Source organism: Hibiscus syriacus, unplaced genomic scaffold, assembly GCF_006381635.1.
Source record: "Hibiscus syriacus cultivar Baekdansim isolate YM2019G1 unplaced genomic scaffold, ASM638163v2 tig00116976_pilon, whole genome shotgun sequence".
NCBI classification, from domain to species: Eukaryota; Viridiplantae; Streptophyta; class Magnoliopsida; order Malvales; family Malvaceae; genus Hibiscus; species Hibiscus syriacus.
This window is the reverse complement of record NW_024063500.1, coordinates 48,820-76,322: the sequence shown is the minus strand read 5'-3', so window position 1 is coordinate 76,322 and position 27,503 is coordinate 48,820. Positions and strand designations below refer to the sequence as shown.

Here is a 27,503-nt window from a genome sequence, read left to right as displayed (position 1 = left end):
TTAATCATAGCTAAGTCCCTGGTTATATACTTATATAATAATAATGATATAACCGCCACACTATCCTTACCATCCTATAATTTAAGGGGCAATATAAGAAAGGGAACATTATTGTACTTATACTATCATAGTGGAAGTGAATTGTAAAAAAAAAATATTAATATTATTATTTTTCTTTCTTTGTTGGTTACGAATACAAGCCCGGAGCCACATGAAAGAAAGGGAAGTGAGGTGGCACTCTATTTTCTTTAATTTTTACTATAAATTTTATATAAAATAAAATGACTCCAACAAAATATTATCTTTACTTTGAAAAAGTATTATATATTAATTTTTTATATTCTAACATTACAATCTAAAATTGTTAACTCCCTCAATGATTACGAGCCTAATTCTTTCATGGATGTGTGTAGGTGAAATTCTTAATTGCAAAGTACTTATTACTCGGGGACTTTTCCACTAAATACACCAAAAATTCGATGGATTCTGTCCTTACTTGACTTTATTGGGTAGAGCTTTCTTAAAAAAATAGGTTCAGGTCGGGTTGAATATTTTACATTATGAATTCGAGTTCGGGTCGAGTTTAAATTTAGAGTGAAAAATAAACGACTTAAAAAATAATGTAATTATATCTCATATAATATCCTTTTATATATTATCTTTTTTCAATTAGATCTTTATTTTATCAAATGCAATTAAAAATTATATATATATGTTCGACGGGTCGGATCGAATTGAGTGCAAGTTTTATTCAAAAGAAGGTCGAGTTTTTAAATTGGGTAAAGTCATCTTAAACCCAAATTTCGAATCAAGTAAAATCACCATAAACTCAAATTAAATCAAATTTTAAGTTTCAAGTGTATATTTTTCGAATCAAATTAAATTGATAAAAAACTAGACCCAACTTAATCCATGTCCATCCCCAATCAAGACAGCTCATAAATAACCTTTTATCCCTCTTATACGGCAAAACACCACATCTCATCCCCCTCTTAAAAACTATTGCCCAAACCACACGACTTCCATTTTTATGATATCTCTGCACACTTCTCTTAATTAACACGTCTTTCTCTTCTCCATCAAGTAACATGGTACAATCAAAGAAGTTCAGAGGTGTCCGGCAGCGTCAGTGGGGCTCTTGGGTTTCTGAAATTCGCCATTACATTTATTACCACACACACACATATGTATGTGTTTTGTCTGTTATTTTACAGTGTTTCAGATGTTTGCAGGAAGAGGAGGGTATGGCTAGGGACATTCGAGACGGCCGAGGCGGCTGCCAGAGCGTACGACCAAGCTGCTATCTTGATAAATGGCCAAAATGCAAAGACCAATTTCCCCAAGACTCACACAAATGCATGTGATGCTGCTGATGAGGAGTCTCCATTGCCTCCTAAGGCACTTTTCGACCTTTTGAATGCTAAGCTCAAAAAGTGTTGCAAACACTAATCTCCTTCTTGGACTTGTCTTAGTCTTGACACTGATAATGCTCACATCGGGGTGTGGCAAAAACGTGCTGGGACACGGGCGAGTTCGAATTGGGTCACGAAGGTGGAGCTTGGGAATAATAATAATAAGAAGGTTAATACGGTGACATCAGAAGACGGGATCGTCGTCTTCGACTATGGTGGATGAGATCGAAGGTGGAAGCCTAATGGGAGAGGAAGATAGGATTGCATTGCAGGTGATAGAAGAATTACTCAACTGGAAATCTCCGATTGGAGTTTAAAATATGTTTTAACCCGGCTTGTAAATCATTCATATCTACCATCCCCACATGTAAAAACTGGTGCTGCATGATGTATCTTACTCGGTAATTGTGAAATTTACTATAAAAAAAAAAGCAAATGTAGTTCAGCACCTATACAACTGTTTAACCCTACAAACTTAATCCAAGCTATTATGGTTTCTATCCCTATACTATACTAAAGCTCGGGATTTAATACTTCCATTTTATTTTGACATAATTTGATTACCTACTTTTTATAATGTTATTAATAGGTCCAAGACAACACCTTCATTTATTGTATAAAATTTTAATTAAGATAATCTACACATGGTTGATTAATTTTTCATATGATATTAAATGTGTGGTTAAACAATAAAATAGAAAATTCATATCATCATTTTAATGGTGATACTCTTAGTGTTATCAATTTAGACCAGTTAAACAAACGATTACATAATAAAAATGAGACACGAATTTTGTAAAAATTTCTAAAAGGAAAGAAACAGAGATAAATAGAAGAAATTCACTATAATATTGAAATAATATTTATCTCAATAGATATATTCAATGTTCTTCACCCCATTTCGAATAAGTTATATGTGAAGTCGAGTCAGCTTTCTTCCACACCTATTTGTTGCTAATAGTTGCCTGTCATGTATATTAAACAACATGGTCCCTCGTAAGTCTAATCTAAACTTTTATTTCCTTACTTTTATTGTTATTAACATGAGGAGAATCGATATTCATATTTTAATTTAAGATATTTCAAATAAAATTTTAAGTGATTATATATATCAATCAAATCAAACTTAAATTATTCAAATTTTAAAATAAAATTTCGATTGTCACGAAAATGAAGACCTATATTATAAAATACAAAATTATCTAGTAAAATATTTCTAAAAGCTACTTATAATTTAATTAATTATGATTCGTGACTGTATTTTCTTTTAAACATAACACATGAAAATGGGGCGATTTTCCCGAAAAATTACTCTTAAAATCATTTATTTCCTGTCAGGCACTGTTCAAACTTTATTTTCTAATTTAACACCCATTGCAGGAATGTGCGTCCCCTGCACCGCACCTTACGTCACGTAGGGTAAGACACGTTCCCTGAACCTCGCATTGTTAAACGTGTAAAAAACTCAGATGTTAGTTTTATAAATATTTTTAAACTAGCGCCTGATATGTAATTAATTTATGTTAGAGTGATATTTGTATAAAAATGCAATTTTTTTTTATATAGGGCGTGAATTTTATGTATTATTAATGAATAAGAAATAAGAGAGGGCAGCTCTCAACGTCACGCAGTTGGATATGAATTGATGCAGTCCGTACAAAGGGATTGAGGTATCTTGTGATGTCAGAGTGTTTGTTAAATTAGGTGCATTGCTTTTAAGCAGGTGACGTGGACGACTTTTTTTTTTTTTTTTTTGTGAATTTCCCAAAAAATCACCTAATCTTTTTTTTATTTCCCGTCAGACACCGTTCAGATTTTATTTCTCGATCTAACATTTTTTATAGAAAGATGTGTACTTATGGTGCGTTTTACACTACGTGGGGTAAGGCGTGCTCCTGCGTTTTGTGAAACGTGTAAAAAATTGAATGTTAATTTTGTAAATATTTTTGAAATGGTGATTAATGTGTAATAAATTTTTGTTAGGGTGATATTTGTGTAAAAACGTCAATTTTATTTATTTATTTTTTGTGTGTGGAAAAAAACTTTCTATATTAAAATCTTTAAATATTCTTTTGCAAATTATTTTATAACTCGATAAATTTAATTTTTGTATAAAATTACAGAATACGTATAATCTAGTATAAAAAAAACTTTGAGGGTAAATATTTTAAAATATGAATAATTTTATAAAAGTTTTATAACTAGTATTTTTTCTTCTTCAAAATGATGATGATGATGATGATAATAAATATTTTATAATTTAAAAAATTATAAATTTTATATATTTTTGAAGAAAAAATTGACTTTATATGTTTTTTGTATTGAATTTTATTCACTTTTAATTCTTTTTTATTGAATTTTTATTGATTTTTAAAAAAATGAATAATAATTCATTTGATCTATCAATTGTAATTAAAATTTATTTTAATATTTTAATATTTTTAAATAATTAATATTAAAAGTCAATAAACATTATTAACTGTTAAAAAATAATATCACACAAAAAATAAATCAATAAAGTTGACGTTTTTATTGAATTTTATTCACTTTTAATTCCTTTTTATTGCATTTTTATTGATTTTTTTAAAAAGTGAATAATAATTCATTTGATCTATCAATTGTAATTAAAAGTATAAAAATATAATAATAAAAATTAAAAGTGAATAAAATTCAATACAAAAAGAATATAAATCAATTTTTTTTCAAAAATATATAACATATATAGTTTTTAAATTATAAAATATTTATTATCAATCAACATCATCATCATTTTGAAAAAGAAATATTAGTTATAAATTTTTTATAAAATTATTTATATTTTAAAATACTTACACTCAAAGTTTTTATATACTAGATTATACACATTGTTTAATTTCATGCAAAAAATCAAAATTTATCAAATTATAAAATAATTTACAAAAGAATATTTAAAGATTTTAATGTAGAAAGTTTTTTTCACACAAAAAATAAATAAAGTTGACATTTTTACATAAATATCACCCTAACAAAATTAATTATATATTAGACACTATTTTAAAAATATTTACAAAATAAACACCCACATTTTTTACACATTTCACAAGGTACGCTTCAGGGGTGCGCCTTATCCCAAATCAGGCGCGCCCCTGAGTCGCGCATTTCTACAAAGTATGTTAGTTCTAAAAATAAAATCTGAACGATGTCTGAAAGAAAATAAAAAAGATTAGGGTGATTTTTCGAGAAATTCGCCCTTTGTTTCCATTGCTTTTAAGTGATGTTGATCGATACTTTGTCTATCGATGTGATAGGGTCGATGTCTTTGAATCTTTGATTTTATAGATTTAATGATTATTGTTTGGGTCATAATAAAAAAATTAATTATATTATCCATGTATTATTTAGATCAAGATTAAATTTTAAAATTAAAAAATACATAAACTAAAATCGATTAAATTAAAGTAAATGGGCTAAATACAAAACTAAAATAAAATGTCTTTTAGCTCTCAAAAAAATGTTGATGAAACTTTAATATTGCATTTAACATGTGCATTATTTTATTCAATGGTTCATGTGGTTTCTTAAAGCTTCTCGGTCCTACTTATCTATACCATCATGTCTACTGTAGTTATATAAGTATTATTATATATGTAAATAAGATATTATTTTTATTTAATTATTGTTAATTAAATCGATAAACATGACATTTTCACTATAAAAGGAGCGATCTCATCTACGCAGAAACATAAGTTTGTGCGCAAAAAAAAGAGAGGAAGAGAACTATGGCACCTGTAACCACCAGCAACCTCTGCCTGTCTCGTTTTAACCCTAAGCAAATAATGATCCCTACCACAATTCGTCGTCAACAAGTCGTATCTGATCGGACAAGTTTCCATATCTGCTGTGCCGTGTCGTCGACCACACAAGTTTCCGTTTCCGATCAGCCGAAAGACGGAAGGCGTTCGGCGAATTATCAGCCAAGTATTTGGAGCTACGATTTCCTTCAGTCCCTAAACAATGTCCACGCCGTACGTAATTAGACCTCACACTATCTCATCACTCCCTCTGTTTCATTGTCTACATAATTATTTGGTGCTGAATTCCCAGGACGTATTATACAAAGAGAGAGCAGGGGAGTTAGAGCAGGAAGTGAGGTTTGCTATTCATGATGAAGATGCAGAGCCTGTGAACTTGCTTGAATTGATCGATGACATCCAACGGCTGGGATGGGGCATCGTTTCAAGACGGATATCGATAGGGCCCTTCAGAAGTCCGTGTCCTCAGACGACGCCTGTGTCGCGACGTAGTATAGTCTGCATGCAGCATCTCTAAGATTTAGGCTCCTCAGGCAACATGGCTACGAGGTCTCACAAGGTAAGAGTTGATCATCATGCCAAATAATTAATCACATTCGGATAAATCGTTACGGATTTATTCCATGAACTCTAATTTGATCACATAGGCTGATGCTGGTATGTTGTCGAATGCAGATGTTTTTAAAGTTTTCAAGGATGATAAGGGGAGTTTCAAGGAATGCCTTTACAAGGATGTCAAAGGAATGTTGAGCTTGAATGAAGCTTCACATCTTGCCTTTGAAGGAGAAGATCTAATGGAAGAAGCACTCGAGTTTTCACGAGTGCATCTCATGGATTTACATGGTGTTAGAAATTTGGAAAAGGGTTTATTAGAACAGGTGATCCACTCGCTGGAGCTCCCACTGCATCGACAAATGCTCAGGCTCGAAGCTCGGTGGTACATCGAAGCTTATGGCAGAAAGAATGCTACAAAACATACCCAACTTGAATTGGCCAAGTTGGATTTCAACATGGTGCAATCAACGCTTCAAGAAGATCTTCAAGAGATGACAAGGAAAATAAGTTCTTCAAAGCATGTTCTTTGCACTTGCAACTCTAATGGTGTCGCTTTCGTAATGTTCGATTAGATGGTGGATCGGCACGGGGTGATGAGCAAGTTGAATTTTGCAAGGGACTGTTGAAATTCAAAGCCACCGGCTGCTTTGAATAAATGGTGGCTTAGAATTAAAAACATGGGCTGCTAAATATTTTATTATTTTGTAATAGGTATAATTACAAAATTGAGTCATTGAACTTTAGGGTATTTTCAAAGATTAGTCCCTAAGTTTCAACTATAAATACCCTAGCTCATTTAGCTTTAAAATCATCCCAAAATCTTTAGTTCTCTCTCAAGTGTGTTTTGTAAAACCTGTAAATTTTCTCTTAGTAAAAGATCTGCAGCAGCCCGGAGACGTAAGCACAATTGGCTGAACTCCGTTATCAATTTCGGGTATTATTTTCTCACTTTTATTTCGCATTATCACTAATCTGGCTATAGGGAAATTACTCGTACTCGGTTTATTTCCCAACAACTGGTATCAGAGCTTTTGGTTGTGAATTTTGTCAATTTTTCTGCGAGATTACTATTCATGTGAATAGTGAATTTCGTGAATAGTGAAATTCGGTCGGCGATACGAGTTTGTCGACGGAGGTGTTCAAATACACGGTGGTTCGCAGAAATTGTCAAAAACGATCCAAAGAAGCCAGATTCGAGTGGGAGCGATGGCTGCAGACGAAGGGAATGTGAAAATTGAAAAGTTCGATGGTACGGACTTTGGCTTTTGGAAGATGCAGATTGAAGATTTTTTGTACCAGAAAAATCTATATCAACCTCTCTCGGGAAACCAACCAGAGGGCATGAAGAATGAAGATTGGGCTCTTCTCGACAGACAAGCCCTCGGAGTTATCCGACTGACGTTATCCCGCAATGTTTCTTTCAACATAGCAAAGGAAAAGACCACGGCGGGTCTTATGGTGGCTCTATCCAGTATGTATGAGAAGCCATCGGCCTCAAACAAAGTTCATTTGATGAGGCGATTATTCAATTTGCGGATGACGGAAGGGGCATCGGTGACACAACACCTAAATGAACTCAACACAATCACAACCCAGTTGAGTTCAGTGGAAATTGAGTTCGATGATGAAGTTCGAGCTTTAATTCTCTTATCATCTCTACCAGACAGTTGGAATGCTACTGTTACAGCAGTCAGCAGCTCGTCGGGAAACAGTAAATTGAAATTTGACAATGTTCGGGACCTGGTATTGAGTGAAGAAATTCGACGGAGAGAAGCGGGTGAAGCATCAACCTCCTCAGCCTTGCACACGGAGTCTAGAGGGAGAACTTCAGAAAGAAATTCAAATCATGGAGATCAAAATCCAGAAGGGGCAAATCAAGAACAGGAAATAAAGATTTTACCTGTTATAATTACGGCAAGAAGGATCACTTCAAAAGAGATTGCCGAGCACCAAAGAAAAATACCGGTGCACATGAATCTGCCAACGTGACAGAGGAGACAGGTGATGCCATGATTTTAAGCGTCAACAGTCCGATTGAATCATGGATTTTGGATTCAGGGGCATCTTTCCACTCCACGCCATGCCAAGAAATCATGGAGAACTATGTCAGTGGTGATTTTGGGAATGTTCATCTTGCTGATGATGAAACCTTGAAGATCGTCGAAAAAGAGACCTCCGACTAAAGCTGCCAAACCAGGCCACCTGGAAGCTGAAAGGAGTGAGACATATTCATGGCCTCAAAAGAAATATGATTTCTGTAGGACAGCTTGATGGAGAAGGTTATAGTACAACCTTTTCAGGCTGTGAATGGAAGATTACCAAAGGAGCACTCGTCATTGCTCGTGGTAAGAAGACTGGTACTCTCTATGTAACCTCAAATTTAGAGAATATCATTACAGTAGCAGATGCTGATGGAAAAGCAAACCTATGGCACCAAAGGCTTGGTCATATGAGCGAGAAAGGAATGAAGATACTTCTGTCAAAAGAGAAGCTGCCAGATCTAAAGAATGTAGATGTCGGACTATGCGAGGATTGCATCTTTGGCAAACAAAAGAAAGTCAGTTTTGCAAAGATTGGCAAGACACCCAAGTCAGAAAGGTTAGAATTGGTTCATACTGATGTATGGGGACCATCCCCAGTTTCATCTCTTGCAGGCTCACTATATTATGTCACCTTCATCGATGATTCAACAAGGAAGGTGTGGATTTATTTTCTGAAGAAGAAATCAGAAGTCTTCGATATCTTCAGAAAATGGAAGGCCATGGTGGAAAATGAGACTGGTTTGAAAGTCAAGCGGTTGTGGTCTGACAATGGAGGAGAGTACAGAGACAGTAGATTCAGAGATTTCTGCGCAAACAATGGGATCAAGATGGAGACAACAGTTCCCAAGACACCGCAACATAATGGTGTAGCAGAGCGCATGAACAGAACTCTGAATGAACGTGCCAGAAGTATGAGGATACATGCCGGCTTGCCCAAATTTCTATGGGCTGAAGCAATCAACACTGCAGCTTACTTGATCAACCGTGGGCCCTCAGTTCCTTTGGATGGCAGAATACCAAGGAAGTTTGGAGCAAGAAAGAAATAAACCTTTCACACTTAAGAGTGTTTGGTTGTATTTCTTATGTACACATAGACTCTGCTGAAAGAAGTAAACTTGATGCTAAGTCCAACAAATGTGCCTTTGTTGGTTATGGCGGTGATGAGTTCAGTTACCGGTTTTGGGACTACGAAAATCGAAAGATCATCAGAAGCAGAGACGTCATTTTCAATGAAAATGTGATGTACAAAGACAGGTCAACCGCAGAATCAAGTAATACCGAGGCTGAAACAAAGGAATTTGCTGAGTTCGAGGAGATTTCTGGAAATGATGTTCAGATCAATCCTGAAGCAGTTCAAGAAGAACCACGCACACCCGAACTGAGACGCTCCTCCAGAATTCCTAAACCAACCCAACGGTATTCGCCTTCTTTGCACTACTTGTTGTTGACTGACAATGGTGAACCAGAGTGCTATGATGAAGCAATGCAAGTGGAGGATTCAGTCAAGTGGGAGTCTTCCATGAAAGATGAGATGAACTCGCTTATGTCAAATCAACGTGGGAATTAGCTGAATTACCACCAGACAAGAAAGCGCTTCATAACAAGTGGATTTACAGGATCAAAGAAGAGCACGATGGGAGCAAACGCTACAAAGCAAGATTGGTTGTCAAAGGCTTTCAGCAAAAAGAAGGTATTGATTACAATGAAATTTTCTCTCCAGTCGTGAAGCTATCTACAATCAGACTGGTGTTGAAAATTGTAGCTGCAGAGAATTTACATCTTGAGCAGTTAGATGTAAAGACAGCTTTCCTTCATGGTGATTTGGAGGAAGAAATCTACATGAGACAACCAGAAGGCTTCATAGAAGCAGGCAGGAAAAACCTGGTATGCAGGTTAAAGAGGAGCTTGTATGGTTTAAAACAAGCTCCTAGACAGTGGTACAAGAAGTTCGATAGCTTCATGAGTAGCAGTGGTTTTACCAGATGCCAAGCAGATCATTGTTGCTACATAAAGAGGTTCAACAACAGCTTCATTATTTTATTATTGTACGTTGATGACATGCTCGTTGCAGGCTCAGACATGCAAGAGATTATACACTTGAAGCAAAAATTGTCGAAGCAGTTTGCTATGAAGGATCTGGGCGTTGCAAAGCAGATTCTTGGGATGAGGATCAAGAGAGACACAAAGTCGGGACTTTGATGTTATCACAGGCTGAGTACATCAACAAAGTACTCTCCAGGTTTAACATGCAAGATGCTAAACCAGTAAGTACACCTTTAGGTGTTCATTTCAGACTCTCCAAAGAACAGTCACCAAAGACGGAGGAAGAACGTGCACACATGGTGAAGGTGCCGTATGCCTCAGCAATTGGAAGTTTAATGTATGCCATGGTTTGTACCAGACCAGATATTGCTCAAGCTGTGGGAGCTGTTAGCTGGTACATGAATAATCCAGGAAAAGTACACTGGGAAGCAGTCAAATGGATCCTCAGATATCTGCGAGGTACCATAAACAAAGCACTTTGTTTCAAAGGTGGAGATACGATACTGACAGGCTATGTAGATGCTGACTTAGCCGGAAATGTCGATATCAGAAGAAGCACTACAGGGTATGTCTATACTCTAGGAGGAACTGCAGTGAGTTGGGTTTCTCAACTACAGAAGATAGTTGCTCTTTCCACAACTGAAGCAGAATATGTCGCTGTTACGGAAGCCAGCAAGAGATGGTTTGGCTCCAACGTTTCTTGGAAGAGTTAGGCAAGAAACAAGAAAACAATGTCTTGTACTGTGACAGTCAAAGTGATATTCATCTAGCGAAGAACCGTCTTTTCATTCCAGGACGAAGCACATACAATTGCGATATCATTTTATCCGGTCTCTTCTAGAAGATGGGATTTTGAAACTTGAAAAGATTAGTGGAGCTCAAAATCTGGCAGACATGTTGACAAAAACGGTGACCATGGACAAACTGAAGTTGTGTTCAACTTCAGTTGGCATGCTAGAGTAATAAGACCAGAAATGCTGCTGCATTGATCGAGGTGTGAAGACAGATTAAAATCAGTCTTCAAGTGGAGATTGTTGAAATTCAAAGCCACCGGCTGCTTTGAATAAATGGTGGCTTAGAATTAAAAACATGTGCTGCTAAATATTTTATTATTTTGTAATAGGTATAATTACAAAATTGAGTCATTGAACTTTAGGGTATTTTCAAAGATTAGTCCATAAGTTTCAACTATAAATACCCTAGCTCATTTAGCTTAAAATCATCCCAAAATCTTTTAGCTCTCTTCAAGTGTGTTTTGTAAACACCTGTAAATTTTCTCTTAGTAAAAGATCTGCAGCAGCCCAGAGACGTAAGCACAATTGGCTGAACTCGTTATCAATTTCGGGTATTATTTTCCCGCTTTTATTTCGCATTCTCACTAATCTGGCTATAGGAAATTACTTGTTCTCGTTATATTTCCTAACAGGGACAGGCTCATGGAATGCTTCTTCTGGTCGGTCGGAGTGGTTTCTGAACCCCAATTCAGGGATTACAAAAAAAGTCTAACCAAAGTTGCCTCACTGGTAACAACAATCGATGATGTTTACGACGTTTTCGGCACTTTGGATGAACTTGAGTTATTCACCGACGCTATTCAAAGGTTTGAATCTTAAGGTAATCCCAATCTTATTTTGCCCTTACTATTCAATATTCTAATAAGAAAATTTCTACCTTGGATTTCAGATGGGATGTATGTGCAGGGAAAAATCTTCCAAAGTGTATGGAGCTATGCTTCCTTGCCCTTTACAACTCTGTTAATGAGATGGCATACGAAACTCTTAGAGATCACGGGGAAAACATCATCCCATACTTAACAAAAGCGGTATGGTAAACATTTTCTTAGCTTATTGATAATGCACACATCCTGTAAACACAACTGCTTGACTTTCTATTATTTTTCTTTCAGTGGGCTGATCTGTGCAAAGCATTCCTGCAAGAAGCAAAGTGGGCAGGCATCAAACATGTTCTGACATTCGAAGACTATCTCGAAAACGCATGGATGTCTGTCTCTGGACATGCTTTTCTAGTCCACGCCTACTTTCTACAAAGCTCAAACATCGCCAGTGAGGCACTCGATAGCTTGGAAAGTTACCACGATGTTCTTCGTTGGCCATCCACGATTTTTCGACTCTGCAACGACTTGGGAACTTCAAAGGATGAACTGGAAAGAGGTGAAAGCGCAAACTCGATCACATGCTACATGAAGGAAACTGGTTGCTCCGAGGCAATGGCTCGACAACATGTAATTGATCAGATCGACGATTATTGGAAAAAGATGAACAGGTTCCTGATCGATGGTTCACCATTCGCGAAACAATTATTAGAAACATCATTAATTTGGCTCGGATTTCCCAATGCACATACCAACATAGAGATGCACATGGATGTCCAGATAATCTATCTAAGAATCGAGTTCAATCGTTGATTGTTGACCCTATTTCTATCGACTACAGAGCAATTTCATAAGTTATGCATATTGACCTTAGCTTATTGGGTAATTAGGATCAGATAAAACCTTAGATGGCTGAGTAATTATGATTATATTATTGTTTGTAGATAAATAATTTTTTTTTGAAAAGGGGATTTATATGTATTATAAGAAAAAACACATACAAAAAAGACAATGAAAGAACTTCGTTAAAAAACCTCCTTAAGATTAGGAGGGAGGAAAAAGAGTACACTTTTCAAGTCGAAACGTTCAAAGCACAATACAATATATCCACCACAAAGCCACGCTCTAGGAACACACATTGGGAAACAAACAAACTACATAATCTCAAACACAAATAAAACTTAATTTCACTGTCAATTGGTACAAAGATACAAGTTAAACATGCAACCCTATTAACTCGCTAGTTTGCTCACAATTTATTTTTTGAATTAATTAATGGTATCTGATCTATTAATTAACTAATTCAAATTAAGTTTTGTAGAGGACTATTATAAGAACGACATTATCTCAATCAATACAGTTTACTCCATTCATAAATGTTAAAATTCGAACTCCTAACATTTACTTAATGGCTCACAACTTATTAATCATATATTATTTTCACTAAAAATATCCTTTTTAATTGGTTTAAGAGTTTTTTTTGTTCATAAAATAAAATTAAATCAACAACCGAGTATGTATTTTAATTATATTAATTTTGTTTTTTTATATTAATTATATTTTGTTAAGTAAGCACTTTTATCGGTTAGTTAAATTGTTTATTTATATTCTTCCATATTTTTTAGGTAGAACTCATTGGAAGCATTTTCTTTCCTTCTTTATAGTCTCACATTCATTTTCCCTCTAGGTAGGATTAGATTCAGAATTTATCAAAAAAATTATATTTTATTGGGTAAAGTGTACAAATGGTCCCCGACTATGCTGTAATCATATTTTATCATATCTCAATTAGTAGGTTAATGTCTAACTAAGAGGACCGTCGATTTTTTAACGGAGAAAGACTAGTTTGGGGCACATAAATAACTAAGTGACCATTTTATAACTTTTAATAGTCGGGAGACTCAACAAAACAATACCCTATAGTTGATGATCACTTGTGTACTTTACCCTATTTTATTTTATATAATTTATCTTTTCTATTATTAATGTTATTCTTAAGTTCAAATTATTAAAATTGTTAAGAAAATTCCGTAAATTGATTAAATACTTTTTTTCATAAACCAATCGCACATTATAAATCTTTTTATATAGTATAAAAAACGACTTTATTGCAATTTATTAGGACCTTCCCTCGGAAACCGACTAAGGGATAGAGCCTCTTTGAATTAGTCCAACACTAATCCAAATTACCAGTGAATTGCCAGCTCTACACCATCAAACTTGTGGAAACTGTATGATCCTCTAGGGTTAATTAGCTTACGGCGATTAGTAGAAAACAAGGCCCCCTAGGGCTATGTATATTTAATCCAACATAAATAACAGTAGTAAAAAAAATTACATTCAAACACATCATATACTTGAAACAACAAGAAACCAGATCATGTTGCTGTCTATACTTTCTCCAACTTCGCCGGAAACATTCTCTTAGAGAGGTATTTTTAGATACATATGTACGTATGTATGTGCGTGCGTGTGTGATGTTGACATCCTGACTTTATGAACTCAATTGACGGTTCTTAATGGATGACACTTTACCAGCTTCTTTTAATAGGGTCGCACATCAATCGTATGTATTAAAGCATGTGCTGCGCAACTTGTATGTATTTGCAATCACGGTTGGTAAATTTCTTTTGTCATTGTTTGTAGAGGGGAAGTATATAATAAAACTCTGAAGAAGTTGCATGAAAAATCTGGGTTTTCATTGATACTGTATAGGTTCAATGGAGTTCCATCCGAGGAAAGATTGCATTGGAGAACTTTCTTGGTTAAACTGGGAGCTGATAATCTCAAGGGTGCAAGAAATGAAGAGCTCTTTGTTGCTTCCCAAAAGTAATGTAATTTTCCCACATACATTTTGAAAAAATATCTTGCTAAATTTATTGAATGATTTTTAATGTAGAAGTGAATATTGTTCTTTCTAAAATATTTGAATTTAAACAATTATATTTTTATTAGTCAATTGATAACTTTCACACATTGATGGAGTCAGTATAAATCGACATCCCAAAAATTTCTAAAAAGAAAATTTCCCCATATAAATTATATATATAATATAAAAGAAAAAATGACATCACTTTTAAAAAGGTTTAGCATTCTTTAAAAAGAAATTGATTCTATATATTTTTTTAATAGTCTAAGGTGATTGTAAGATAATATTTGTTTATAATATTTTTTACTCATTGATAACACATACATGTAGACGTAACTGCTTGAACTCAGGACATGTAGAGACATTAATACTCCCTTTAACAATAAGAAAAGCTGACTTTTCTCACTAAAAAAAATTCTTCATATAGTTTATAAATTTAATACTTGAAACAAATTTTCTAGCTTTGCCCATGTATACGCTCTACAGATACAACTATTTGAATCAAAGTCCTATAAAGAAAATAACATTCACTTTTACCACTTATACACTCAAAGTCCTATAAAGAAAATAACATTCACTTTTACCACTTATACACTCAACTCAATAGGTTTGGTAACTTTCATTCTTTTTTTTTGAAGGAGTAAAACCTTATATTCCAATAGAATCATCAATTACAACTTGCTTAATACAATCAGGTTCATCTAAATAAAACCAAACTGGATTGATGTTCGATAAGGCCCATTGAGCTAATGCATGAACGCTCTGATAGCTTCCCTACAAACATAATGCACTTTAACAGAAGGAAGGTTAGCTAAAATCAGTCTAGCCTCATTGAGCAACAATCCAATTGTAGAGATATCTTGTGTCTTCTTAGTAACCTTATTAGACAGCTTGTAAGTAATCGAAATGGCATCTCCTTCGATAATTGCGTTGTTCCAACCATTTTTGGAAGCCAATCGGATACCCTCAGTGAAAGCAATTGCTTCTGTGGACTCGGCCGTGAATGGAGGGTCAATCTTCTTCGCCAATCCCCCAATAACCATTCCATGCGAATCCCGAGCCATAATACCAACAGTCGCAACTCGAGAAGCCTTACAAAAAGCCCCATCAACATTAATTTTAACCTCATCCTGGGTCGGTTTAAGCCAACAACGTGGTCTTCGAAGAACAACATCACTTGAAATCCATAAAGAATTCGAAGCAAATTTGTACTCCCCAATCAAATTCGAGGAGTTGATAATTATGTCCCTGTCTGATTGCAAATCCCCATTATGAACAAGATTATTGCGTCGGTTCCATATGTTCCAAAACAAAGCCAAAAACAAATCGAAACCTTCACCATTCAGCTTGGACTGAGCATATGACAACCACATGAGAGACGAGTTTCCACTCCAATCAATAATCTCGGGGGAAAGTCACGACATCAAAAGAACCGTCTTTACTTTAGGGCAATCTTTAATCGCGTGAATAATCGATTCCAGCACACAAAGACAAAGAGGACATCTCCAAGATTTGCTTGTTTCATTTTAGATCCCACGGAATGGCTTCATGACAAATGCACCAACCAAATATTCTGATTTTTGGGAGAACCTTCGCTTTAGCCACCGCATTCCAAATTCCATCCGCAACCATAGTCGGACTATTTTGAATTTTCAACCAATTATACCTGACTTAGCCGAGTAACACCCCGAACTATGATGACCCCATAACAATCTGTACCCACAATTCAGAGCTATCAACATATTAAGAACTTGCGAAGCATCCTCCGTCCGAAGTACTCCAACCACCTTAGGCTCGTCCCACCTTGCACACCCTGGAATCATAAAATCCGTAACTCTAACCGATAGTTCAGCATGATCCATATATCTCTCGTTCCACTGAATAGGACAAACGTCCCCCCATTTGTCCTCAAACATGCGAGCCTTGTTGTCTATACCCACTCTCCAGAAAAAACCTTCCTTGAGGGCTTCTTTGGCCTTCATGAGACTCGCCCAAGCAAAGAATATTTAGCCCCAAGTTTTGCCTCAAAAAACGAAGAGCACGGGAAGTATTTCGCTTTAAGGACCTTGAAAGCCAAAGACTGTTTATCCTGAATAAGTCTCCAAATCTGATTCCCAAGAAGCGCAATATTAAACAAATTAAGGTCCCTGAACCCCATCCCTCCAAAATTTTTGGACTGACAAATCTTATCCCATACAACCATCGCCCAACCTCTGGAATTCTGTTTCCCAGACCACCAAAAAGATCTAGCTTGCGACTTAATGTAATCAATCACCCCCTCCGGAAGAAGATAACATGTCATGGCATAAGCGGGAAGCGCCTGAACCATAACTTGATGAAAACTTCTTGTCCTCCAAAAGACATGAGTCTCTTAGTCCATCCATGAATCCTCTTCTCTTCCTTATCTCTGATAAAGTTGAAGGTCGCCCTTTTGCCTTTCCCTACTGCAAGTGGAAGACCAAGGTAATTCCCCGGATACGTGGCCTCAACGACTCCTAACTCGCTCAAAAAGGTCCTCCTATCCACAGCGGGGGTATTAGGACTGAAATAAATGCTGGACTTCTCATAATTCACCTTCTGTCCTGAAGCTTTCTCATATTTAGCTAGGATACTCTTAACTTTGTGCACTTCCGCAGCTGAATTTTTCACGAACAACAAGCTATCATCTGCATACAACAAATGTGTAATCCTCGACCCTCTCATGCTCGCTCTAATGCCCTTAATCTCGTTCCTACCTTGAGCCTTAAGGAGTAAGGTAGACAGCCCCTGAGCGCAAAACAGAAATAGATATGGAGATAAGGGATCTCCTTGTCGGAGACCCCTCTGAGGAATGAAAGAGTCAGATAACACACCATTAATACGCACTTGAAAAGAGACCGTGAAAATACACTTTCGAATAAGATTAACAAATGAACAACTAAAGCCCATCCGAAGCATAACATCTAATAAAAAATCTCATTCCACTCTATCATACGCTTTCTCCATATTTAACTTAATAGCAGCGCCCTTATTGGGACCATTTTTAGACCCTTTAAGATAATGGATAAGTTCATGAGCCACAAGAAAATTATCAGAAATATAACGACCAGGGACAAATGCGCATTGATTCTCGGCAACACAAGCATGCATCAGAGGTTTAAGGCGGTTTACTATAGCTTTTGACACAACTTTATAGATGACCGAGCATAAGCTAATCGGTCTAAATTGCTTCATTAATTTTGGACTAGTAACCTTAGGGATAAGAACAATAATAGTACGATTAACATAGTTAAAATCCATCGTACCATTCAAAAGGCTAAGACAAAGATTAACAAAATCACATCCAACAATATTCCAAAAAGAACGGAAAATTGACCTGAAAGGCCATTGAACCCAGGAGCTTTCGAGGGATTAACTTGGGAAAAAACAATGGTGACCTCCTCGGCAGAAAAGTCTCGGCAAAGCATCTCGTTATCACAAGGCGAGACAAATCGAGCAATGGCTTGAAGGATCTCCTCGTCGGGATCCGCTTCAGAAGAACGAAAGAGAGAGGAAAAGTAGCTCATAGCGACACCAAATATGTCCTCCAAACTGTCACACAAACCCCCCTCATTCTCCAACCCCTCGATCCAGTTCTTTTTTCGACGCCCATTAGCTCTTGCATGAAAAAAGGAAGAATTACGATCCCCATTCTTAAGCCATTCCACTCGGATCTTTGAAGCCAAAACAACACATCTTTATCCATAACGTCCTTGAGATCCACAAGAGCTTTCCTCCGACGCTCACAAGACTCATCCGTGACCGAACCTGAATCAAGCCTAAGAATAACACTCCTTAAGCGCCTCTCTTCCCTCTTGGCTTGACTCTTTCTCACTCTCTACCAGCCTCTAGCGTAGACCCTATTTTCCCCACTTTCACTGAGAAAGAATCTTCATTATTCTCCCAAACCCGATGCACAATATTTCGGCATTGATCTTCATTAGCCCAACATACATCAAATTTGAAATAATCCCTCCTAGACAAGCAGTTCGTAACAGCACCCTCCAAACTCAACGAGATCACAGAATGATCGGATGACGCCGTCGGAACTGTATCCACAAAGCACTCCAGGAACAAGAGTCTCCAATCGATCTTCACAACAAATCTATCGATTCTCTCGCACACATACGTATTAGCACGGGTACCACTAGCCCAGAAAAACCAACCACTCCTAGGTTTAATGTTCCACACATCGACTCCACGAAGACAACGCTAGGACTCCTCCATATGAACCCTCATCGGTTTCCTCCCTCCTCTCTTTTTATCCGGATGAATAATTTCATTAAAGTCTCCTCCCAAGCACCAAGGAAGAGAAGAGGTAGAGGCCAAATGAGAAATTATCTCCCAGTTGTGCTTTTTATCCGACCACCTACTGCGCCCATAAAACCCCGTAAACCGGAATTTCTGCTCCTTCCAAAAAACCTCCACATCAATATGTAAATTAGAAAAGCTCTGAAGCGAGACATCTAAACCCTCATTCCAAAGCATCATTAATCCCACACAATGATCCAATCTTTCCACTGAAAAACAACCAAACATCTTTGTAGCCAATCTAATTGCATCCGTTTTATTTTTTCGCAACTTAGTTTCAAAAACAAAAACCAACATCGGGTCCTTTTCGGAGATCAGTCTCCTAAGCTCTCGAACTGTCACGGGGTTCCCAAGCCCCCAACAGTTCCAGCACAGTATCGTCATGGCTCCTGGCGAGGCTGAACCTCAGCCGTCGTCGTTAATAAAACATCCCCTACACATTCCTCCAGTATCTCACTAGGGTCTCCTCCTCACTATTACCCACCTTTGAGTTCAAAGTGGAGTCGGAAATATGCACCACTTGTCGATTCACTCGCTTAACTTTCCTCTTTCCCTTACTCGTCTCCCCAATCTTCCTCTTCCCCGAACTGGAAGAACCAACCTCAGCCTCACGCTCAATTCCCGGTTCGGTTGTTGCTCTTCTATCAAAACTCGGTCACTCGCAAGGAAAACTTCCGGGAAAGTCCGAGGAAGGGAGCTATCAGGCCCGGTTAGGTCAGTCGGGTCCGAATCGTCCTCGTGGTTGGAGTTAGATGAGTGCAACAATCATGTCCTAGCATCCACGATCTTCCCCGGGGAGTCCTAATACCCCTTTTCGAAAGAGGGATGTTCGCCGAGCTAGTCATTGACCTTCCATTGTTCTCCCCTTCAACGTAGATAATCCATTCTTTCCTTCTGGTGCTACTTTCTTCGGGTCTCTTGATAGATGACACTCTTAGCCATTCCCCGAATTGGAGTAGTTGCTGCAGTTGGTCCGAGAAACCGATATTCCATGAGAACATGACCAATAATTCCACACCTATGACAAAACGAAGGCAACCGTTCATACTTTAGTAGACACTTCCTCGGTTCACCATTCGCAAGCACTCCCATCTTAGCACATCTTCGCAACGGTTTGGTACAATCAATCTCCACTCTAACTCAAAGGTAATCGCCCATTCTTCCATCTCCAGGTCTTGTGTCAGTAGCAATAGTCTTCCCTATTCTATTGTCTATCTTTTTTGCAGTCTCGATTTTCATGTACCCCAAAGGGAGCTCTTAGATTCTCACCCACACTCCAAGGGGCCGAAAATCAAACTCTTCAAGACTCAAAGTAGGATCAAAGTGAGCAATAGCTAACAATATTCCTTCGAAACTCCATGGGGTACGTTTCATAATGGCTTGCTTATCCAAGAGCGTCTTGAACTTGAAAATGAACATATTATCCTTCAAGATGCTAGATTCCAAGAGTCTAGCATGACCCAAATAGAACGAAAGACCCACAACACCACTTCTCTATCAATTCTCTTGTAACCAATAATCCTCGCAACGATCCACTTATCCATTTCCATAACGTCATCTTCAGTAATAACTCGTGGTGGAGATATGTCCTCAGACTCCTCCTCAGTGAATTTCAAGTGCTTCATCAAATCCGCAACCTCCTCTGACATTTCACTAGTAAAATGAAAATAAAAAAGGGAAGCCAAATGTCACTCTTGCACCCTCTATTGGAAGCCAATATTTCGATGGAATTACTTTAAAAAAACAAAGAAAAGGTAGTAATCTTTCTATTGATAGTATGAAAGGTAAATACAACATTCTCTCCCCTCAAACTCTTATCCCAATTTCGTAACACACCCTTCCAACTTGACTAAAGTCTCTCTGATGTGACTTTCTCCTCTTACACCCTTTGCTACTCCGAATAGGCTTTTAAAATATCTCTCCATTATAATACTCAAATAAATTTTGTATGAGTGTACCATTTCCCCATAAACAGCTAATCGCCCATAGTTTTTCCAGCAAGTAAGTCTGTCCGCAACCTTCAAACTGCTCTACCAGACTTGACCTTGAACTCCCATCCCCTGCAAGATCCCTGCCACTCCCACCTACTGTCTGCACCAAGTAGTATGTTAAGTAGACCAGCCCCCTGCCGATCCCACTTGCTGACTGCACCAAGCAGTACACTGAGTAGCCCAGCCCCATGCCACATTGGGAATAGCCTTCCTGTTGAACAATCTGCTTCCATCGAAGTAAATAAAAAAAATTTCTTTCCCCACGACAAGACCTCATGTCATACTTAAATCTTCTTAGATATTTCCATATAGAGAACTTCCAATAAAATCCCCGAATCCAATCTAAAATCAGAAAAATGATGGGCTCTTGACTTGACACTTTAATCACAAATTTCCAACTTTTCCTTGACTGATAATTCCTTCTATAACAACTTGTCTTAAACACTAACCAACACACACTTTCTTCCTTACCATCATGCTGAACTTTACCAAACCAACCCCAAAACTATTTGAAATCCCGTACAGTAGCTGTTGTAATCGTGTACCATCCTTTAATCTCTCTAACAACTCCCCTTCTCTTTTTGGATACCCGACTCCGGTCACCTTCTTCTAACCCCTTATCGGAACTTCCTGCAATTTTCGGCTTGGAACTCCCTCCGAAATCTTTGTTTGTTGACAGTTTTCCCATATCTCTCATACTCCAAACCCCTTCCCAAACCTTCTTCCACCCTTCTTTCTTTCCTTGAAGAACACCTTCCCACCCAACCAATATTGAGTGTTCACAAAAGCTACATTCCCTCTCTCTTCATCATTCCATCACCAACATCCCTTAAGAAGATCCTACAAAACATAAGTCATGAGTAATAAACTACAATGATAACAAAGATAGCTTTTACCTTCAACTTCCTCCGCTGAAAAGGAACACCGAGAACGACTCTTACTCTTAGAACAACTATCAAATCCTAACAATCGAAGAACTTGACATAAAAACGACCGGACTTTAAGAGAACTTAACCGTTTTGAGCTCCAAAAATGGAACTCGACAACCAGGGATCCATGAGAAACCATGGAAGAAACCGTTGAGACCGACCAATGACCCATCTCGAAGAAGAAACTTAGAGAGAAGGGAGAGAAAATTCTCTCACTAAAAACCGCCCCAGTAGACATTGTTTACTACCAGTAGACATTGAAATGTCTGAAACGAGGACACTTTCTCCATCCTAGTAACTTTCATTCTTAAATGTTATAAAAGGAGTCATTTATAACTAGCTATGGTGGATTTTCTTGTGTCCCTAATTTCAAAATTAAAAGAGGAACTTAAAAGTATATCAAAAAATGGAGAGTTAAAATTTAATTCACTTAATTTCAAAATTAAGAGGGGGAAAACAATTGAATCCAAAAGTTTAGAAAGCTAAATCTTAATTTGTTTACCTTCAGAATTAGGAAGAACTTAAAAATAATTAAACCCAAAATTGATCAATCTTCAATTATAGATGATTAAACCTTTCATTGACTTTTGTCCATTGGTTTGAATTATCAGGACAGTTTACATTGTTTACACAGTGCTGGCAAGGATGAGTATGATGAACTTGCTTGTAAGTTTTCTTTTTCTTTTTCTATACGAAAATGGGATTAATCCAACAGAAAAATAAATTAAGAAAACGTTAACGATCACTAATTCTGGGCTTTGAATGTTGGTATAGTGGCTGAGGTGATGTTTGTAATAACATCTTCAATCAAGGAAGCCTGTGGTAAATCCCCAAATGAACGCTTGTTTCTTGACAAATATGGAAAGATCTGTTTGAGTCTGGATGAAATTGTTTAGCAGGTACGGGTATCAAATTATAGTAGGACTAAATCTGCAAAAATGCACATAGTACAGGGACCTTCTATGGAGTTTGACCATGTTTTGTTTCTGGTTTCAATTCTTGGTTCTGAAACATGTTTTGTTGTAAAGGGAAACCTGGAAAACACGGAGAAAGACAAAATCAGAAGGCTGATAGGGTTAAAGCCTCCAAATCCAACAGAGATTTGAACTGTCCCTGGTGAAGACTGTGCTTCCTTCTCTTTGAAGATGGGACAATATACATGGAATGCCATTAATCTTTCCTCTGTCAAAAGCTTTGTTTTGATCAAAATATAATTCAACAGTACCTGTGAAATTCATTTGAAAAAAAAAACCCCCGACTATTTCATATAGAATGAAGAGTCCAAACAACATAAATAATAATAATGGTTAAAGCTAGACTTTCCATATTGAAGGTAACCAAGGCCGTAAGGAGTCGGTTGACCATATTTATGGATCATATAGCTTAGTTTTCTTAAATGCAACGCCTAAGCTTCAACTTAAAAGGCCACAAAACATTAGATGCTTCTAATCTACTTTTAAGCTAAATATATAGCAAGTTTGAATATAGGTCACCGCCAGATATTGTCCATGCTGTTAGCATGGGAAAGAACATAGTGAATAGCCTTTAAGGACCATTTAACCAGTCATGCATAGGATCATCTATGCCTACATTCAAGAACTCACCGAACACCATGAACAGTGTAGAGTTGTTGTATAAAAAGTGTTGATGGTCAACATCGAAAAGGGAGATTGTGATCGTATAAGGCGGTTCACTATTTTTTATTTAAACAGAGAATTGCTATTTACTATTGTCATGATAAGACCGGAATACATATGGGCTCAGACTTGGCTGCCCAATCCTGGGAGAGAATGGAGAGAGGGGGAGAGGGGAGAGGAAGGCCAGAGTGTTCTTTCAAAGGGCCTCTTCTTTTCAAGAGAGGTGAGGAGCTCCTAATATACCTGACGCCCTTCTGGTCACGTGATATTAGTGAATTGACTGATGATCATGAGCAATTTGGGGACTATATAATAGGTCATATAGTTAAGGCATTAGAAATGAGCTACATAAGAATTCAAAATTGAAGCTATCTTTCAACAATGGCAGAGTGGCCTTGCCACCTACAAGTCTAGTCCAGCAAAATTTATGAAAAATCAGTCGAATTGCGGTCAAATTCGATCAGCTAGGTACCTCCCTAGAGAGTCGATAGGCTTAGCAAAGTCGATGTTTCCAATACCCCGGCGCCTTACTTCATTCCAGCAGACTAGCAAGGCAATCAACTGCAATCATAGAAAAGCTCAACACAATAGACCATCAGGCTTCTGCAACTTCAGGGTACCATACTGATGCCTTTCTTTCATTGCGAAGCTGAAGATAATGTTTTTGGCGCAGGCACTTCTTTCTTCCTAAAGCTTTCCTAAAGCTGTCATAAGGAGAATAAATCAACCGTGTTGCAGGTTTTTATGGAGAGGGAAAGATGGAAGTGCAAGGGGGAGGGGCAAGGTGAGTTAATATTCTGGCCAACAAAGCATTGCCACCGCCGTTAAGATTGATAAACGATCGCTCCGTTTATAAAAAATTTGACCTTTACGTCGACTATCAATTTAGAAAAGGGTGAACTACACGTTTGGTAACTGATTTTTACTCTCTCCTATTTCACTCACTATACTTTCAATTTTTTTCATTTTACTCACTTAACTTTATAGATTGAATTTTTTTATCACTCCACTGTTAAATAATTAAACGACGTTATGACATGAATACTTACATCAAAATGAAATCGTTTTGAATTCTTTAAAAAAATTAAATTTTAGACTAAAACGACTTTATTTTGATTAAAATACGACATGTCATAACACCGTTAATTTAAAAAAAATCAATCTATAAAATTCAACGAGTAAATTAAAAAAATTAAAAGTATGTTGAGTGAAATAAGAAGTGAGTAAAGTTCAATTATCAAACGTGTAGTTTACCCTTTAGAAAATTAGAGTTTTTGGGAAGAAGGTTTTAATATGCGACGTCAATATTTTTTAGTGGCAGTTAACAATACTAACGGTAATGAAATCGAATTAAAGTTGAATGACTGTACTACATATCCTAAAAGTTCAGTGGTCAAAGTGAAAACGTACTAAAAGTTTAGTGATTATCGTTATAGTTTACTCTAAATATATATGTCAGAACTCAGAACTGCCGGTTCTCTAATAAACAAATAGCTAATAGCTATAGTATAACCCATTTTCGAATATTCTGAAAAAAGGACTATCCCCACTTTTCCCTTACCTTTTGTCTTCTATACGATACCATCGCTCACCAGAATTTACTCTATGCATCAAGAAAAAGAGAAGGGTGTGCTTTTGACCTGTGATCAGGTGAGTGGAGAAGCATGAAGTTTTGCAAGAGCTTAAGCATATTGATCGAAGAAGCTTTGCCTGATTGGAGGGATAAGTTTTTGCCGTACAAGGATTTGAAGAAGCAGCTGAAGTTGATTTACCCCAAAGATGGCAACGACGAGAAGCCAAATAAGCGGCCCAGATTGGATTCGACGGACCGTAGAGATGTTGGTTTAAGGAGGAGGAGAGCGAGGTTTCCAAGGAGGTGATGGATTTCGTTTTGCTGTTGGAAGCTGAGGTGGAAAAATTCAATGCCTTCTTTGTTGAAAAAGAAGAAGATTATGTTATCAAATGGAGGGTAAATTTCTAAAAAATTTACATGCACAAGTTTCCATTTTTGTAGAATTTAATGAGTTATTCTTGTATTAAATTGTTGGTCAACGAAAGGGTCGTCTTTTTTATTGATATGATGTTTATAGAGGATTATATTGAAACTTTTTGGTGAATTTAGTGATGGGTTTGTTGAAAATTTGAAGTTAGTGGAGTAAAAAAATTGGATCTTTTCCCTCTTTTTCTTGTTACTACTTCCTTTATTCCGAATTCAGAGAGCTTTATTTGTAGAATCTCTGCTGAATTGCCTGTTATATTGTGAAAAATTGATGAAAGAAAAATATTTTTTATTGTTATGCTGTTTATAGAGCTTTATATTGAAACTCTGTGGTGAATTCAGTGATGGGTTTGTTGTAATTTTGAAGTAAAAAAATATATCTTTTCCCTCTTTTTTTTGTTATTATTTCCTTTATTCTGAATTCAGAGGACTTTATTCGTAGAATTCTCCGCTGGATTGCATGTTTTAGTGTGAAAGTAGGATGAAAGACTTATCTGTTTTGGTACTTTGTGGTGAATTTAGTGATGGGTTTGCTGAAATTTTGAAGTTAGAAAATGAATCTTTTCCCCCTTTTTTTTACTATTTCTTTTATTCTTAATTAAGAGAGCTTTATTTGTAGAATTCTTTGCTGAACTGCCTCTTTTAGTATGGAAAAAAGGATGAAAGACACATCTGTCTTGGAACTTTGTGGTGAATCTAATGATGGATTTAGTGTAATTTTGTAGCTTATGAAGTAAAAGATGAATCTTTTCCCAATTTCTTTGTTATTATTTCTTTTGTTTTGAATTCAGAGAGCTTTATTTGTAGAGCTCTCCGGTGAACTGCCCCTTTTAGTGTAAAAAAGGGATAAGAGGTAAATCCTTTTTGATACTTCTAGGATGTTTGTTTTGAGTCTCAGATCCTTTATGTTTTTCTCACAGTGGAGTTTATTGATGTTATTGAATCTTTGAGGCTACATTATTTCGGCCTTTTGTCATTTGAATCATTTGGGAGATGTAGCATGTCTGTTTTGCTTTTTCATTGTAATTTGCAGGAGCTGCAAGATAGAGCGGAAAATGCCAAAGCATCAGATGGGGAGTTAACAGAGATTGGGAGGGAGATAGTGGATTTTCATGGAGAGATGGTTCTGTTGGAGAATTACGGTGCCCTTAACTATACAGGTAGTAATCTGTTTTCTTATAAGCCCATGTTGTTAATGAATGACTGAAAGCATGGCTAGAACTAACAAACATTCCGGTCTTAATTGTGTCTTATGTTCTTTACAAATTGTGAGAATATTGTTTGTGGAATTGACAAAGTCTTCTCAGCAAGTAGCATTTTTGTGCTATGCCAATGTTAGCTATGTGCAATCTTTGATGTATTATGTGGTCTAATAGAACATTTGATGTAAATTATGAACAGATTACTTGAATCTTGAAAGTAGAAAGTTCCGTTTAAACTGTCCGTTTGAAGTTCATATAATTCAATTTGAATGCTTATGTTGGTGTTGATTCTCTTAGGTTGTCTGGAAAATTTTGAACCTATATGATGTTCGCAGGACTAGTGAAGATAATAAAGAAATACGACAAGCGAAGTGGTGCTCTCATTCGCTTGCCCTTCATTCAAAAGGTCTTGCAACAACCATTCTACAGGACTGATGTTCTTAACAAACTCGTGAAGGAGTGTGAGATGGTGCTCGAACGTCTTTTCACCATGAACGAACCATCGGCTTCACCCAAAGCAACCGCCGATGAGAAAGAATGTCAACCCAGTACTTGTAGCAGAAGTAAAGAAAGCTTACTCAAAGTCCCAAAAGAACTTGCAGAAATTAAGGATATGGAGAACATGTATATGAAGCAAACGTTGTCAGCACTACACGTCTTGAAAGAGATCCGAAGTGGAAGCTCAACTGTGAGCATTTTCTCACTGCCACCTTTGCAAAATCACTCATTAGACGATCGAAAGAAAATTACCGTGCTAGAACAGGAACCGAATAGGTTTCCACTTCTTTTTTTTGTGTTTTTTAAACACGTACTGCTAACCTAGCTTTGTATCCTAAATCCAATTTCTAGTTGGAACTTGTATGACACCTTTTCCTATAAACTATTTTAAATACCATAGCATGTTGTTTTGACCTTTGACCTAAATCACTACATAGAAATACTAGGTTGCTTGGCTTTTGGGTTGTTCGTGTTCTCTTGGTGATGAAGTGGTGGGTGTCTTGTCTGAGTCAGGGAGTTGGGTTTTGGGTGCTGAGGTTTCCGGAAGAAGCACATGGTTAGCTCCAGGTCTGTTCCAATGGTTCAGTGAACCGT

At 36.8% G+C, this 27,503-nt stretch overlaps 1 long non-coding RNA gene and 3 pseudogenes across 1 annotated transcript; all 4 read left to right on the top strand.

Annotated features, from left to right (window-relative positions):
• The first annotated feature begins 1,163 nt into the window (after nt 1-1,163).
• On the top strand, nt 1,164-1,745 carry LOC120192669 (annotated as a pseudogene).
• A 3,422-nt stretch (nt 1,746-5,167) lies between these two features.
• LOC120192665 lies at nt 5,168-12,315 on the top strand (annotated as a pseudogene).
• Nucleotides 12,316-13,767: 1,452 nt separating this feature from the next.
• On the top strand, nt 13,768-22,215 carry LOC120192672. Its single transcript, XR_005522795.1, has 3 exons — nt 13,768-13,887; nt 14,171-14,284; nt 22,185-22,215. It is a non-coding gene; the product is annotated as an uncharacterized LOC120192672 (long non-coding RNA).
• Nucleotides 22,216-24,719: 2,504 nt separating this feature from the next.
• On the top strand, nt 24,720-27,291 carry LOC120192667 (annotated as a pseudogene).
• The last annotated feature ends 212 nt before the right edge of the window (nt 27,292-27,503 follow it).